General features: G+C 44.1%; 1 protein-coding gene across 1 annotated transcript in view; it reads right to left on the reverse strand.

The window, feature by feature from the left end:
- Ank3 (ankyrin 3) overlaps positions 1–17,727 on the reverse strand; it is a 594,813-nt gene that overhangs the window by 173,671 nt on the left and 403,415 nt on the right. The gene's annotated exons all lie outside the window — the stretch shown is intronic.

Raw genomic sequence — 17,727 nt, forward strand, 5'->3', positions numbered from 1 at the left:
TTTCTCAGAGTATAGATAGTCTACTTTCCAACCTTTCTCTCTAACAGCATTCCCCTCCCCCCAAATGAGACTCAAGAATTTGAAAGGAGGCAATCTAATAGATGAGGTTCAACTTTATTCATTTTATTGCTGGTGGTGACTGACGGGTAAGGTGAAATTTTGTCTACCCAAATATTATTTATATATTGTTCTATTATATTCCATTTCCTTTTAATTGAGACAGGGTCTCACTACATAGCTTTGGCTGGCCTCAAACTTGCAGAGATCTGCCTGCCTTGGCCTTCTGGGTGCTGGGATTAAAGACATGCATCACCATACCCGGTCCAAATCTTACATCTTTAAATCAATATGTTTTCTTATGTTTTGGTTTTTTTTTGCATGGCTGAGCAGAATGGTAACAGTGAGTTTACTGTAGATTGAGCTGAAGGGATGTCCGGGGACTCACAGCTTTCCCAGAGTCTTGGGTTGTAAATGAGAGACCATATTCATTGAGATGGAGATACCTGTCCCCTGCTTTGGCCTCCCATGCTCCTGGTGTCTATGTGTTCTACACACATTGTTAGCAATTCCTTTACTCATGTGTCGACTGTTGCTTGTAAACTATCAAGGAAGCATACGCATACACTGGAAACAATCCCCAATGTCGGTATCTTATTCCTGGGTGACTGCAGTACGAGTTTACAGCTTGCTGTTCATAAAGATCCCATGAGATCACATGTTAACCAGGCTCACAGCAATTATACACCTAGAGTTTAACAGCAGATGCCATGGCTACCAGGTACTGACCACTTCCTATTCATGAGGAACTGGACTGATCCCCTCTTGTATTGGGTGGTGATGTGGACTCCAGGCCTTGTGCTGGGCAAGGCAGTCATGACTCCAGCCTCCAAACTCTTTTAGTGTAGAATCTCAGTCAGTTTTCACAATGCTACTTACAACCTGCCTTGCAGTTCTTACAAGCAGAAATGGCTGCCAGAACCAGGGTTTAATTTCTTCACATTTTTATGTTTCCCTTAAAAACTTTTAGTTTTTGATAATTTCAAGCACGTGCACGCATGTGTGTGCATACACACACACACACACACACACACACACACACAGTGCACTTTGATCATATTCATTACCCCCCATCCCTGTCCTATTCCCTGTGAACCCTTCTTCCTAACAAGGCCCCCCCTCTACTTTCAGGTCTTTTTTGTGTGACCCATGCATTTATTTGTGACCCAAGGGTTTCTTCCATGAACATGAATGGAGGATGTAGAAATAATGGGGAAAAAAGGGTAGATTATTGAATCCACTTTAATCCAAAAAACAACTGTTAATCTAAAATATTTTACATTGGTATGGATTTTAGTTTATTGATACAAATTTAAAGTTAACTTTGTTATACTGTATGTATATTTCTATTCTTGCTCAAGGTATTGTGTTTATACTTTCTAATGAGAGACAGAAAGGCTGTGGATGAGGATGGACAGGGAGGTGGGGAGGAACTGGGAGGAGTGGAGGGAGGGGGAACCATAATCACAATATACTGTATGAAAAAAATTCTACTTGCAATAAAGGAAAAAATACCTTTGGAAAAAAAGAAGTAGGTAAAACTGGTGTGTGTGTGTGTGTGTGTGTGTGTGTGTGTGTGTGTGTGTGTGTGTGTGATATTAATCCTAAGGCCTTGCACACACCAGGTAAGCAGTCTATTACTGATCTACACCCCAAATCCCCACAAGGTAAACAGTCTATTACTGGTCTACACTCCAAATACCCACAAGGTAAACAGTCTATTACTGGTCTACACTCCAAATACCCACAAGGCAAGCAGTCTATTCCTGGTCTTCATCCCCAGTTCCCAGGTAAACATTCTGTGCACAGAGCCAGATGGCAGGATCTTGTACTTTGCAGGCTACACCACACCTCACCTGAAGTACCTGCTCACCTCTGCCACCACAGCACAAAGCAGCCATACACAATTTACAAACAACGTTTTTTTTTTTTTTTAAGTTATTTACAAAAGCAGCATCAGTTTTAATACGGCTGAGGGCATTCCTTTGCTTACCTCGGTATTGGATTTACCGGCTTGTGATTGAAGGTTTCCACTGGGAGGGATGGGTTATAGGAGGATGGGAAGCTGTGTCAGAAGCCTAGGGTAGGCTTTGGTCTTTGCTGAGGGTGATGGCAGGGAGAGGGAAGTATGCCCTGCTGATGTTTAGACTCCTCTAGTCTGTTTGCTGAGTCCACCCAGAGGCACCAAGTGAATGAGTCTAGTACTGAGCCAGCAAGAGGAGCACTGAGCTAGTAGCAATCCATGAACCAGTTAAACTGAGCTCAGTGAGGCCCGCCCCGACTCCAACTCTGGTGCTACAGTTCCTTAAGGAAGGAGCTTTCCCAGGGTTGAGGCTTTCATTAGCCTTCGTCACACAGGCTGATTGGCAGGGTGAAGACCCATGCCTTCTTCCTACACTCTCTGCTGTATTCTGTTTTCCCCTGCATAGATGAGTAGATGGCGAAAGGGGACTTGAATCCTAATGCCCTGGACTTTTCCGAGAGCCAGGCTTTATATTTCTAAAACTCTTCAACGGTATTATAAAGGGAATCAAGGAGCAAGCTCAGGCGCTTGCAAGAGGACCCGAACCCACGTTAAAAAGCTGGGTGCAGTGGCACACACTTACAATTCCCGCACTGGGAGGCAGAGACAGACAGACTTGGGGCTTGCTGGCCAGCCAGTCTAGCCCAATTTGCAATTCTCAGGTCTCAGTGAGAGACTCTGCCTCAAACAAACAAGGAGGATGAAACTCGAGGTTGACCTCTGGCCTTGAGATTGATAGGCACAGTGCACATGTACACTGTATGTGCACATACACAAACACACATCAAACACATGCATGTGCACAGACACACACACACACACACACACACACACACACACACTCACACATAGCTTGCAAATCTATGGCTCCATTTTAATCCTTGCCACAATCTGCTGGATAGCACAAAAGTAACTCCACTCAGTAAAAATGAGACAAGGACCTGTGCTGTCATTTGCCAATTAAGAAATAGTTCATTGATGGCAGGGCTGAGATCACAATTCTTTCCTCAGACCCTTTTGCTGTGGAATTCTGAGGTAGGGATCAGAATGTTTCTGCTTCTCAAGTGTCAAAAACCTCCCAATTGACAGGCACCAGGTCACTTGTTATTCCTAGATCCTATAGTAGCTGCTCCTGAAAACGGGACAAATCAAGAGGGAAGGAACTCCTGTGGAGGAGTCAATGAGTATTTGCATGTCGATTCTTTAGTTGAGGAGGTCTCATGTGTTTCTACTGTGAAGCCAACAGCAGCACACTGAAAGAGCCAGATGATGTCTGAGACTGAAAGCCTTGTTTCTAGGAGCCCGTGCTTGCTACTGGGGCACAAGTACTGGGGTCAGTTGGTACAAGCTTGCTGGGATGCGAGCTGGCATGAAGAGCCTCCATACTACTGCTGATAGAAGGAGAGTTTGAGTGTCATAGTAAAAAGGCCCCAAACGTGCCAGCCTTGAGGCGAGACATACTCCTGACCACAGCCTGGACCAGAGGGAACGACCCCCGACCTCAGCAGAGCCAGCACAGAGTGACAAGCAACAGCAGCCAACAGCGTGAGAGAATTCTGCTGCACTGCTGGTGTCCCGAGAGAGTTGAGGGGGAGGCTGACCACACGTGGAGTGTTTTTGAGTCTAGTCAAAAGGCAAATGAAGTCTCCATTGGAGGAATCTGAGGACCAGGTCAAGTGGAAGCTCTGCTCCATCCCTGATGTTTCTCACATCTGGCTGTTTCTCACATCTGCTCTTAAACTCCAGAGTCATCTCTCTAGCTCCATGTTCAACCTTCTTAGGCCAGCAGGGAAAATTCAAACTGCTTTGGGACTCTATATCATCCCATTCAGAAGGGCTGACATTACTGAATGAATAACAATAAACACTAGGAAGGAAGAGGAACCCTTACGTACTGCTAGGGTGAGTGTAAGGTTGTCTACCAACTATGGAAATCAGTTTGGAGGTTTCTTGAAAATCAAAAGCCAGAACTACTGTATGGTCCAGGTGCACCATGTGGGATTCAGCCAAAGGACTGGAGTCAACACACCACAGAGAAGCTTGCACAGCCCCGTTCATAACTGCCCTCAGTACAGCCACATTGAGGAATGAGCCCAGGTGTCCATCAGCAGAGGAAGAGCTTAAGAGAATGAAGTACAGGCACACAGTGGAATCTGTGTGTGTGTCTGTGAGTGTGCGGTGTGCACTTGTTCATCTCTGTGGATTCAAGAGTGCATTACCACATATGTGCACGCATATGTGAGTATGTGTGTATACAAGTGCATGTGTGTATGTGTGTTGGTGTGCATTCAAGCATGTGTGTGTATGCACATATGTGTGTGTGTGGGGGAGGTTTAAAGGACAATATTCAGATGTTGGTCCTCTCCCTTCTGCCTTGTTTGAGATAGTTCCCCACCCCACCCCCACTGTGTGAGCTCACAGATAGCCTGTGAGCTTCTGGGGAGTCTCCTGCTTCTGTCTCTGTCTCCCTGTAGGGGTACATTAGGATTAGAGATGCAGGAGCTACTGTGTCTGGCTTTTAGGTAGGTACTGAGGATTGAAAGTCAGCACTTTTACCCACCGACATCTCCTCAATCCCCACAATGGAATTTTATACAGCAATTAAAAAAAAATAAAAAAGGAAATCAGGGCAATTTCAGGAAAATGAATGCAACCTGCTAAACAAAAGAAGCTAGATTCAGAAAGACAAACACCTTACGTTCTCTCATGCTCAGAATCTAAATTTAAAAATGTGCATATGTGTCTATTGTATACGTGTAGTTCATGAACTTAGAAGGGGGATCATTGAAGGGGTGGAAGAGACCTTAGTGGAGTGGAAAATAGAGAAGGTCGCGGTATACATACAATAGGAAAGCGGAAGCAGGGACTGTGAAGAAAGGGAACCAGCTGGAGTGGAAAGGATTATGTGGGGAGGGCTAGAGGGGAACAAACGAAAACAAGGTATAAAGACACATATGTACGAAGATGTCATGATGAAACCCAATACTTGGTAACGCTAACTTAAAACATCAATTAAGGGAGAAGATGGGATTTCAGTCAAGAGATGGAAATATTTGATAAGCAAAATACAATTTCAGAAATGAAGACTTCCTTTGATTAAGCTCATGAGGCGATGCCATACAGCAGGGCCGAGAATCAGGGAAGTTAAAAGATACGTCAATTAATAAAAATTTCACATTAAACTATAATGAGAAAGGAGTGCCAGGAGCCACAGAAGAAGAGGCAGGGTCAGACGCAAGAAATGTAAGAAAACTCAAAGGTGAAGAAGGTGCCCATAGTCACACAAGAAATGAAACCACAAACTCTAGAAGGGCCACCAAGCACCCTAACAACAACAGATTGTAGGGTGAGACCCAGTCAGGTTGCTGAAAATGAACATGAATTGTGGGCCACCAGAGGGCAAAGGACATCACTCTTACTAACAGACCTCAAACAGGGAAACAGAAGAGGATGTCTCCAAGACAATAAGAGCATGGGTACCCCATGGAAAATTAGACCTCTACGAAATGAGGAGGGGCTCTGGAAATGAGAAGAATGGAGGTAAATACAAGAAGTACCTTATCATATAAAGTAAAAACAACCAGAGTGATTGTGGGCTTTGTGGTGTATACAAGAATGTAGGACACAAACCCTTGGAGTCAGAGGCATCAGAGCTAACCTGTCATTGGACTCTTACATCCTATGGAAAGTGATAAGATATTTGAAAGGATACTGAGAAACTGATAACATAGGAAGTAAGCTACACAATCACATAATATTTAAGATACAGAAGGAGTACGGAAAGCCCCTGTACATGTGTATATGCACATACATGCATTTCCAAAGGTCCACACACACGCTGGCCCAAGGATTCACTTGTCACTAAGGTGAAGACTGCAAATGCCTTATGCATCCTTTCTAAAAATAATAGCCTTGGGCATTGGCACAGGGCACAGCGGAAAAGTGGGAACATTTTAATACACCCTAATCTGTCTCACCAACACCACCTCTGTCTCAGCTCCCACCATCTGTATTCTTTACTCTGTCGGGCACATTTTAGTTTTACCTGCTCAGCAACATCCTTCATATCTGAGCTTTAAGGGAAACTGCTAGCCTAGGAATCTACTGAACCTGAATGTGTATTGCTACTTTTTTCCTTTAATGCATAAAATTCACGGTAGCTGAAGATCTATGTTATTTATGATAAGAAATCTAGATTAAAATACAGAGACACAAACTCAAGAGAGCTAGAGTTTTTGATCTGATGGGATTTGTCTTTGAGACAGTGATTTACCATGTAGCTGAAGATGACTTTGAACTCTTCAACCTCCTACCCAAGTGCTGCGATTACGGGAGTGGCCTGCAAAGCCAGCTTGATAAGAATTTTGTACAAACCAAAGCAGATTTTGCTTAAGTATGAATTAGCATATTAATAGAATGCTTTTTGGCTTTTACCAAAGAATTTTTTTTTTTTTTTTTTGGAGATTCAAAATGTTACAGAATACATTAGCATTTGACAATGTGTTTTAACAGACAAGGGCATCAGAATTCATCCCGTCTAATGGCCAGGTGAGAAAAAAGTCAGAGTGGTTAAGTCATTTACGGAACTCTGTCCTGGCCAAGATCTACATCTCCCAATTCTCAGTATTGCCCTTTCCATCACTCAAACCCTCTGGGCTTCCTTAAAAGACACACTTTCATCACCAGCACAATAGTACCTCATTATTTAACTTTTCCATGTCATTATTCGATGTAATCACTACCCAGCCTGAAAAGGAAAGCATAAAGAAGCCTACCTAATGCCTCCCTTTCTGTGTCATTTATTTCCCAATCATTTCTACATATGGTGGCTACATACACACATACACACACAAAAATCAAACTCACATACACACACAGGCCTTACATACAATCAAGAGAATTGGCTATATAAATATTTAAAATACTAACAGGATCTGGATGACTTATGGTATGAGCAAGCTTCATTATTTCAAATTTTCTGGCCAAATGCTTAACAAAACACAGAGCATGGCCATTGCCCTGTTGGGAAGGTCTGCAGTTGATGATGGGGGAAATGTACCTTGTCCTGTGGGACCTTGTGTGCACATCCATGTGACAGACAGATACCTCTCCTATCTCCACCACAGGGCTGGCAAGAAGATACAATTTGTGGTGGTGCATACCTTTAATTCTGGCACTTGGGAGGCAAAGGAAGGCAGGCCTCTATGGCCCAAGAATAGCTTGGTCTATAGAATGAATTTAGGCTACAGAGTGAAACACTGCCTCCCAGCCCCCCAAATAAAAAGGAAGGAAGGAAGAAAGAAAAAGGAGATTCATGTACAAAAGGAGGAAGGAAATGAAAAGACATTCATTTTTTTGTCTGATTTAATACAAGATGACCATAGAAAGAGATATACCAAGTTTATCCTCATTTTGTAAATGGTCTCTTAAACTCAAACTAATCTGTCAGTTTGCCTGACCCCAGGTTCATACTTCCTTCACTAGACCACAAGTTGTCTTCTGACCCCCACATGTGCCTGAAGCATGCATGAACACATGAGCACATGCACACACGAGCATGCACACACACACTAAACATATACATACAGGTGTGCATGCGCTTGCATACATGCACACAATTAAATGCAATAAAAGAAATAAAAAAGAATGGTGCTTGGCATTTAAGAAGCAGACAAGTGCTAGGCAGGGCACTTTTCATTATTTTATAGACAGTAAACAAAGCATATGAAATTGTTGCTCCTCTCAAGGATGTTATGAAATATTTTGGATAGAAAAACTTCAGGTAAGGCAGGCATGAAATCACCTGGTAAAATCAGAAGGTTCTAGATGAGGTAGCTCTCAAGATGAATGCAGAAATATTGGAAAAGAATGTTTAGGGTCACAGCAAGGCTACGCTGCTGTGAACGAAGCAGAGAACCCTGGGACACCTGGGCTGGGGAGTGACAGATACCACACTTAGAGGCCCATATGGTAACCAACGGAACGCACGTGCTGTTCCTTGGTAGAAAGGTGTGGTATCCAGGCTGTTGATGTCAGAGATCGGCAAGAAAGAGCCCCCTCTGCTGAGGAATGCCTAGCTACTTCTCCTCTCTCAGCTTTCCCACTAAAACCCAATGGAGGAGGCAGCCAAACCCATTTCAGAGCATCTCCAAGCACGTTCCTTTCCCTAGAGCAAGAGTAGGTGATTCCCAACCTTGCTGTGACAATACAGAATTTACATATAATTTAAATTAAAATGGATGAGGATTGATGACTGGGGGATGAAAATGTGTGAGACAGGTTATCACTAAGGGAGATGAAGCTATTGTCATTCCAAGTCCCTCTCCTCCCTAACTTCACAGCCTGCTGGACTTCTGTGTCGCTAGCTGAGTGACTTTCAATATACTCATAGTGGTAAATTATATAGTTGAGCATCCTTAGGTGGTTCTCACCGTGGTACAATCAATCTCCAGAACTCTTTGCATCTTGAAAAGTGGAGCTGTACCTAAGAAGAAATCCTTCATGGTTCATTCTGTCTCTTTCTCTGTATCTGTCTGTTCTGGGGATTTCATGGAGGTGATCGCTCAGTGCTTGCTTTACTTGGACGGCTCATTTCACTGAGCAGAGGTGCTCCCTTGCATTACATCCGGGGTGTAGCATGAGTCAAGATTTTCTTACTTTTCTTGAGGTTGAGTTAATAGTCTAAATGCATGTATGTACCACCTTCTGCTGATCCATTCACCTGTTGCTGGACACCAGGGTCTTCAGCCTCTGGGTTTTCCTGAATAATGCTGCTAGAAATCCATGTAGACAATCTCCCCTAGTAATGCTTTCCTTTGCGAGGTGGGGGTGGACATTTACCCAGAAGTAGAATTAATGGTGCCTACAATAATTCTGCTAAGCAAACACCCTTTTTATGGTGGCCAGATGATTTTACTTTCCTATTGTGTATACTAGAGCTCATTGGTCTCCAAACCTGTGCAAACACGTGTCTTATCTAACAGCCTCCACTTTAATAGACATTCAACACACAATTTCAATTCTTTGTCATTCTTGTTGTTTTGAGTGGTGGTTCCCAACCTTTCTAATGCTGTGATCTTTGAATACAGTTCCTCATATTGTGGTGACCCCCCCACCATAAAATTATTTTCATTGCTACTTAATAACTGTAATTTTGATACTGTTATGAATTGTAAACATCTGATATATGGGATATCTGATATACAATCCCTGTGAAAGGGTCATTTGACTCCCAAAGAGGTCATGACCCACAGGTTGAGAACCACTGTTTTAGAGGTACGCTCTCATTCTCTGTAGACCGAGCTGGCCTGGAACTCATGGTGATTCTCTTATCTTCCTTCCAGGTGCTAGGATTACAGGGTGCCAGGCACCATGCCTCCCTTGATGCTTTTTAAATGTATATAGTTCAAACTACATTTCCAGTTATTCCATAAAAAAATGAGCAATTGGGGGCAGAGGGGCTCATGAGTTCCTACCCCCGGCTAAGAGCTATTGGCAATTAATGGTTGCTAGGGAGGGAGTGTTCGTGTTCTTCAGGAGTGTGGACTCTTATAGGTTGCCCATGCTCCAGTGGGTGCCCCTATGCCCATGCACACACAGGCAGCTCTAACTGGACTCAGTGTGGTATAACAACAAACAAACAAACAAACAAATAAATGAGGATGTAAAACTGGAGTTGGGAGGAGGATGTGGGGGCACAGTTTGGGGGAAGCTGGAGGGGATGGGGAGCATACATTCAAAATACATTGTATGACTGTAAAGGAACCTAAGGAAAAGAGACGTGAAGGCTTTTAACTCAGGAAAACGTGAGGTCGGGAGGATACTGAAGAATGAAATAGTAAAGTGGGGGCTGGAGAGATAGCCTGGCATTTATGAACGCTGGCTGCTCTCCAAGAGGACCCAGGCTTGAGTCCCAGTTTCCCCATAGTGGCTCACAACCATTTCTAACGCCAGTTCTAGAGGATCTGACGCTCTCTTCTGGTTTCCATAGACACTAGGCACACAGGTGGTACCCAGACATCGACGGGGGCACCACACTCATGCACATAAAATAGTAAAATTTAAAAAGTTTAAAACTCCATTAAAATCAATTTGCTTTCTGTATATTGAAGAAAGTCATCTCAGAATTTAAGTGAAGTTGTCTAAAGATGCTAGATTTCCAGTGATGCTCCTCATAAATATAGTTGTTTCAATAAAACATTCAACCTACTTTCCTAACATTCTGCCACTCCAACTGGAAAAACAAAATACGAAGGGCCATCAGAATGGTAAGGTTTTCTTACTACTCAGTCAACATTGATAAATCTGGAGCTTATTTCTATGTGGGATTTTTTGCTTCTTTTCTCCCTACAAAGTAAATCATCTCTTGCAGATTTCCAGGATCCCAGCTCATTGGAAACTTAGTGTTGTTTTTTTTTTTTTTTTTTGGGGGGGGGGAGGTAACTTACCTCCATCAGTCTTTAGTAAGTGGGACACTTGCTAATGTCTTAGATACATGCAGGAACGAAAATGGTGCCTCTGAGGCACCTACCGAAACATGGCTAGGAAAAGATGCCTCTGCAAGTGTGCGGAGTCCTCCCCATCCTAAGGATCTCTTCCTCCACATCTTGTAAGTGTGCAGAGCCCTCCTCATCCTAAGGACCTCATCCTCCTCATCCTGCAAGTGTGCAGAGCCCTCCTCATCCTAAGGACCTCATCCTCATCCTTAGGAGCTGATATGTTCTCCTAAGGACCAAGATGCAGTTGCTGCCAATAGCCAGACCCTCCTCCTCAGCTTCCAGGCATGGCTGCAGCACACTGTGTTCTCCTCCAGCCCAGGGGATGCCCTAGCTCTGATGGTCCAGAACTGAGGTCATGTGACTTGAGAAAGACAGCATAAGTTCAGAACCCTGCCCTGCCACTTTACTCTTGGTAGGACCTCAGATCAGCAACTCATTGGTGACTTCAATTGGTTCCTCAGTAAAAATGTTTATTCTTGTGGGTTTCAAAGGAAATGCTACATATGCATGCCCTTTGTAAGCTGTAAAATACAGTGTAAACCAAGGTTGCTATTAAAGTGCTATAAACATTAAGGTAATGATTAAGAGCCAATAGTTTTTGTTTTGCTTTGTTTTTGTTTTAAAGAAGATTTTAAAAGATTTCTCTGCTGCAATTTTGGGCAGCTTGTAGATAAAGGTTCTCCCAGCCCGACCTTGGTAAATATTTCCTAATCCTGTCTTATCATAAGAATCATGGGACATGTTTGTTAAAAATGTGGATGGCAAAGTGCCCACTGCAGCCTTCATGAGTCAGCGAGAGGCCTTCACTTACAAACTATGGGGAAATTCAGTTTCAATCTCAAGACTTACTGGGCCTCTCTCCTTGTTCTGACAGGCTTGTCTTGTATGTCTTGCCAAAAATGTGTGTTCCATGTCTTTGTTATGAGGTCATCAGATTTCTGGTTATGGAGAGTTCATTCCAAAACATGATGACCAAAGAATAAGGGATGGATTTAATTCATCTGGCAGAGAACTAACTGCCAGTCATCAGGAGAGAATGCTTTCTCTGGGATGGCCTGAAGCATGCGTCAAGTCTATACTCAGGCACACATGGGGTCTCTAGTGTCAGAATCTTCCAACTTCATTGCTACCTGTGTGTGTGTGTGTGTGTGTGTGTGTGTGTGTGTGTGTGTGTGTGTACATGCAGAGGTCAGAGGTTGACATCAGGAATCTTCCTCAATTGCTCTCCAATTTACTTTTGAGCCAGGGTCTTTACCTGAATATAGAGCTCACTGATTCAGCTAGGCTGGCTGGTTGGCTATTGAGTTCCTAAGCTCTTCCCATTTCCCCATCATCTTCTCCAGTGTCAGGGCTGTAGATAAGTGTTGCCATGCCTGGCTTTTTATGTGCGTTCTGGGATCCAAACTCATGTCCTCCTGCCTGCGCAGCAGGTACTTTCCTGGCTAAGCCATCTCCCCAGCCCCCTGGTTTATGGTTTCTTATCCCAAAGAACTTCAGCATCGTGCACACACAGTTACTTCCTAGCTTTTTGGTGTAAAATGGAGATCACTGCCACCACTCACGGCCACACTAAGAGCTGTAAGTGGAGTACTATGTGGGACACTCGCTATTGCACCTGCTGTTCAACAATAGAGGAACCAAGATGGTTAGAATTCCGTATGAGTTTCTTCCACCTCTTTGCAAAGTCCCTGTAGTGGGAGAACTTAGAGATGCTCTCGGGGGCTGTTTGGTGTCCTGAAAGGAGCAATCAATCTCATGGTGAGCACCAACCTCTAGACCCTCCCTCTGCCCATCCTAGGATGTGGCCCCACTCCACTGCATGGCTGTACATAGGTGGTTGGTGCAGTGTGTTTGAGCAGTTGTGTTGTGGATACTGGACTACTGGGTGTGTGATCTGTAGGGGACCCTCCTATGCACAGAGGCTGAGCCACTGAGGAGCTCTCTCATCACATGCCAGGCATTGTGAAAACCAAAACCACCTCCAGGGTGCAAAAGATCAGAGTACATTATATATAAGTATGGAAATGCTATAATGAAGCCCCTTGTTTTGTATAATATATAATATAATAATCTGCTAATAATGAACAAAAGTCCTATATCAATTTCCAAACCTTTCAAGGAGAATGGTGCTCCCTTATTGCTTGAGAGGCTCTGGGAGGATTGCAGAGAGGAAAATGCACCCAGCGTCGGCCATGCCTCACTTACAACCCCTTTCCACAGGTGACTGGGAACAGCAAGAGCTCCCATCCAAGACTGGCATCCCTTCCACACACCTCACAATGTTCAAGAACACATCTATCTCAGCTTCTCCATATAGACCAGCAATGCCTCCCTTCCATCTGCGGGTCCCAGGCCAGTGCCCTCAGGCTGGCTGCCACTGCTCTGACTGGCCCTACCACTCTTCTCCAGCCTCATTCACACTAGTGTCTGAGCTGCAGGTTCCACTGCTTTTCTCCTTTAGGTTTTGGATCCTGTGCCTCCAACTGCCTATGCTAGCGCGTGCTCCACCTCAGAGCTCTTTCATATCTTGGCTGACTCTAATAACTGTGTTTCTACTGAAGTGTTATCACCAGGCTCTCTTACTATGCTAATCCATGCAGATCTCCCTCCTGAACCTGTCTTCATAGACCCTCTTGCTTCAAAGTGGGAGAGCCGAGTCAATGACCACGCATGGGCCCAGAGGCATTACCTTATGATTCAGGCTTTTGCAACGTGCTAATGTATTTCCTTTACGGGCCTCTCTGCCCTTCTATATTCCTCAAATCACTAAAGGAAGGGTCCGATCCCCCTCAATTTCCAGGGGGTCGCCTGTAGTAGCAGAGAAGAGGATGAGGGCACATCTGAGCAAAAGCACTATCTGAGGACAGCCAGTGTGGAAAATGTGCTGGAATGTTCAGCAGGAGGTCAGGCCAGGGCATGGCAGCCCAGTACAGCTCCTCGAGCTAACTGGTAGGAAGGAAATTTCTATAGCTAGAGAATAATTCTTTTTTTTTTTTTAAGTGCAAATGAGGAAAGCTAAGCTCCGCTGACTCCGACCTTAATAGAATTTTTGATTTGCAGGATTTCAAAATAGGATTTATTCAGGTCATCGAGAAACACTCTCAGCAAACGGACTGAAGTCTAGGGGAAATGGGAGAGGAATGCCTTTCGATTTCTGTCACTTTTTTTGTTCATTATTGGAGTTCTTCCTTCCCCAAGCTATGACATATGACTAACTTCTTTTTTTTATTGAAGATTTATTTTATTTTTATCATGTGTGCATCTCTGTATATGTGGGTGCTGGGGCCAGAAGGGGGCATCAGATCCCCTGGAGCCTCAGTCGTGAGCTGCCTGACCTGGGTATTCTCCAGGTCCTCTGCAAGAGCAGCAAGTGCGCTACACTGTTGAGCCATCTCTCCAGCTCCCTGAATCACCTCTTGGAGGTTGACCTTGTATTGACCTAGGCCACAGCAAGCTGTACCCCAGTACATCCTGGAAGCGACATTTCTGACTATTAGAAGTGCTTTCAAAGAGCTGTCACCAGGCTACCTACTGGACATGTGCCATGTTCTTGAGGGAAGTCTATCTTAGAACGAATGCATTCTCCCCTGATGACAGAGACGGCCACCACCACAAAGGTGTGAGGAGCTCCTGTCATGGTGCTGGCCACACATCTCAAGCATGATGAACATGGACATGTCATGATGTCACCACGTATTATGAACTCTTAGTGAACTCACTGTGTGTATGACAATGTTGCCCCTGGCAAGAGCATCAAGGGTAAACTGCAAGGCCTTATGGGAATCTAGCAGTGCGACTTCAATTGGCTTAGTCTTGAAACTCTATGCTCTGTGGTGAAAGGAAGAAGGGAAGCCCAAAGCCATCTCTATCAGTGCCAGACAAGATGGCTGGGCAGTGAGGAAGGGGCTGTGTTTGACAGACAGCTCTCTATTAGTTGTTTAGAAAAACTAAATAGCTGGATATGGTGGTGCGTTCCTTTAATCCCAGCACTTGGGAGACAGAGATGGGCAGATCTCTGTGAGTTTAAGGCCAGTCTTTATATATATAAAATGAGATCCAGGCTAGCCAGAACTCCACAGTAAGACCATGTCTCAAAACAAAATACAATATAACAAACAAACAAAACCAAAACTAAACCCATAAAATTGTATGTCAGACAAGGAGGAGTGGTACATGTCATTGATTCAACTTCTTGGGAAGCTGAGGTAGGAGAATCACAAGTTTGAGGGCAGCCTGGAGCACATAGGGAACGCTTGTCTCCAAAAATGAAAAAGGTCTGGTGATGAAGGGACCCACCCCAGACTATGACAGTGACCAGTGCCACAGTGAAGGGCAATCTGCCAAGGTCTCACATGTTCTCTTTCTGCTTCACGTTGCCTGCTAAGAAACTCACCTCTTGGGGTGAGGATCAAATAAATCCTACACCACATGGCAAGACAGCAATGCAGCTTAAGTGTCTGAGAAAATCTACGACCAATATATTTCTTAAAAGAAAACATGCAAGAGATTCTCCAAGGATGTGGGATTTAGAAAGGTTGAGATGGCGTGCAAGTTTTAAGAATAATCTACACAAGGGTAGATTCCTCAACCTGCCTGGTAAAAACTCACTTATTTTCTCCCTTCCAAGATAGAAATGCTAACACGACCATGGCAAACAAGGGTATGGTGGATGTAGGGACTATGTGGAGTGGCCATGTTCCTATAACTCACATTCTTTTACCAACATTCTCAATCCTCATTTCCATTTTAATGTTTTTCAACATTTTGATGTAGTAGAGCCTATATTTGGAGATAAATCTATTTTAAGAACAGGCATGTCTATGAGGATAAACATGCAAATAAGTAGAAGTTACAGGTGGCTTTTTACTTCCTTTTGTTTGATCAAAAAATGAACTGTATTTTGAGGGAAACACATGCATGTAAATATTCTGTTCCACAAACCAAAGTCCAGTCTCCTTAATCCTGAACCCCTAAAATAGACATTAGGGGTTCAGCTATACTCCTAATTGGGGTATGCTGATGTCCCTTTACACACCCTCTGGAAGTTGTCTAAACTGTGCCCTCACGTCCCAAGTCTGAGGTCCTGATGCCTGCACCCATGGCTTGGCAGTCCGGTCTTCCAAGGCCATCTATCTACATACTCAAGTCGTGTGACGCTCAGAGCACCTCGTCCTTCACCAAACCCATTCTTGGGGGGAATTCCACTGACTCTCATGGCATCTTTTCTCCCTCAGTGCAGTTGACCTTGGTTGGGGAGCAGCTCCTAAGTCTAAACATGCTTTAGGCTGAAGCAATGGGAGTTTGATGAGCTGGGAAAGAACTGGGCTTGAGAATAAGATCTGCCCATATGTAATGGGTAAGGAAACTCAGAAGTAATGTCTTTATTCTTTCTGGAATTTTCTACGTTTATCCAGAGTCTCTCCTGGTGCTGAGCTATCAACTCCATAGACGCCACGATGTATAAACAAGACATAGACTTGACCTTGAGGAATTCAAAATCTCATATGTATACAGCAGGGCATGGGAGGGTGCTGTCCATGTATTTTACTACACTTCAGTCCTCACGTATTTTTTGAGATATTAAGTATACAAGCCTACTGTGGAAGAAGGAATTTAGTACATGCTTAATTAATTATAGCTTTAAAATCATTGTTGCCATAAATTCTACCTGAGAAGAAAGGAAGGAAACAGGAGGGCTTCTGGGTGCTGTTCACACTTATAGCCTGCCCTTGGTTGAGCGGAATGCTGCAGAACCTTCTGGTGACTCCATTGGTATGCTGGTATGCCAGAGGTGCCTTGTCACAGCAGGGAGACAAAGGGCTCTCTGGCCCCAGAAACATCCTGCCTTCTTGTTTCCAGAACAGTGAGGAATGGTTTGCGGAAACAAATGGCTTTTCATCTCCAAAAAGCTGCAGCCCATGAGCAGCACACTCGCTGTGCACAGTGAGTTCTGCCCTGGAAGGCGGGGAGGACGAAACGCATGCCAAAGTCAACGGCGCGGAGGCCAGTGTGGAGAGATGCCTGGGAAGCCGAGAGACGCTCCGGACAGCGCCGTGGAAGCTAAGCACAGGGCTGTAGATAATGCACAGCGTAGACAGCCAGCAGAATGTGCAAACTGGACAAAATCATGGTTAACATAACTTTCAAAGACTAGTGAAGAGTGGAAACCTACATGTCAGGGAGGAAACACCTTCCTGGAGAGGCAGGTGACATTCAGAGGTCACTGTGTCATAGTAGGCAAGGCAGGCCTCTGATGTGGGGGTGGGGGTGGGGGTGGGGGAGTGGGCGTGAGGGTGGGGGCTTTGCCCTCATCTTCTCGGTCAGCCGCAAAGTGTTACATATCTGTGCTGGGCACTACTACACAAGCCTCTTGCCCTAGCCAAGTGTTGAACACCTGGAATGTTCTTGAGAAGTAGGACATGAAATGTTAAGAGAAGGTCTTACACTGTAGCCCTGACTGGCTGGAACTGGTTACATAGATCACCCTGACTTCAAACTCGCAGAGATCTGCCTGGCTCTTCCTGCTGCGTGTGGTACCATGCTCAGCCCGAGGGATATGCATTTTAACTTCAGTTTAAATTATAACTAGCCACACTCATGAATGGCTCTGGCAGTCCAGGTGTGGAGTAAACAGCTCTGGATTCTTGCTTGAGCTCCAAGGGTCTTCAAAATAATGAAAAGTCGATCTATAACATGACCCAGCTATACCACTGCTGGTATTTATGAGCAGGACTCAGCATATCACAGAGATCCTTACACACCAATGTTTACGGCCAATATTTAAAATATATTATATACATGCATGTATATATATATGTATATATGTATGAAATTGTCCAATAATTGAATTAGTAAAATGTGTAAAATAAAAGTACTTACATATTTATATACCCATATTCCATGTACAAACCTATGTATATTAAAGGTTTGAAGTCTACCTGTGTTATATTATATTATTCCCCAATTCATCACAGTCACCTGGCAACAAACACGTTCCTTTTCTATTGCATCTTTCTAGAGCTACTCTGTCTGTTTTAATCTGTAAACCACATGGAATCTTCTAGAGCAAATCTCTAATCCTTTCAGGGGTCAGACCAGGAAGTGCTCCCTCAATCAATGGGAGGGACTTGACAAATATCCACTTAATGC

Source organism: Peromyscus eremicus, chromosome 16_21 (assembly GCF_949786415.1).
Source record: "Peromyscus eremicus chromosome 16_21, PerEre_H2_v1, whole genome shotgun sequence".
Classification (NCBI taxonomy): Eukaryota; Metazoa; Chordata; class Mammalia; order Rodentia; family Cricetidae; genus Peromyscus; species Peromyscus eremicus.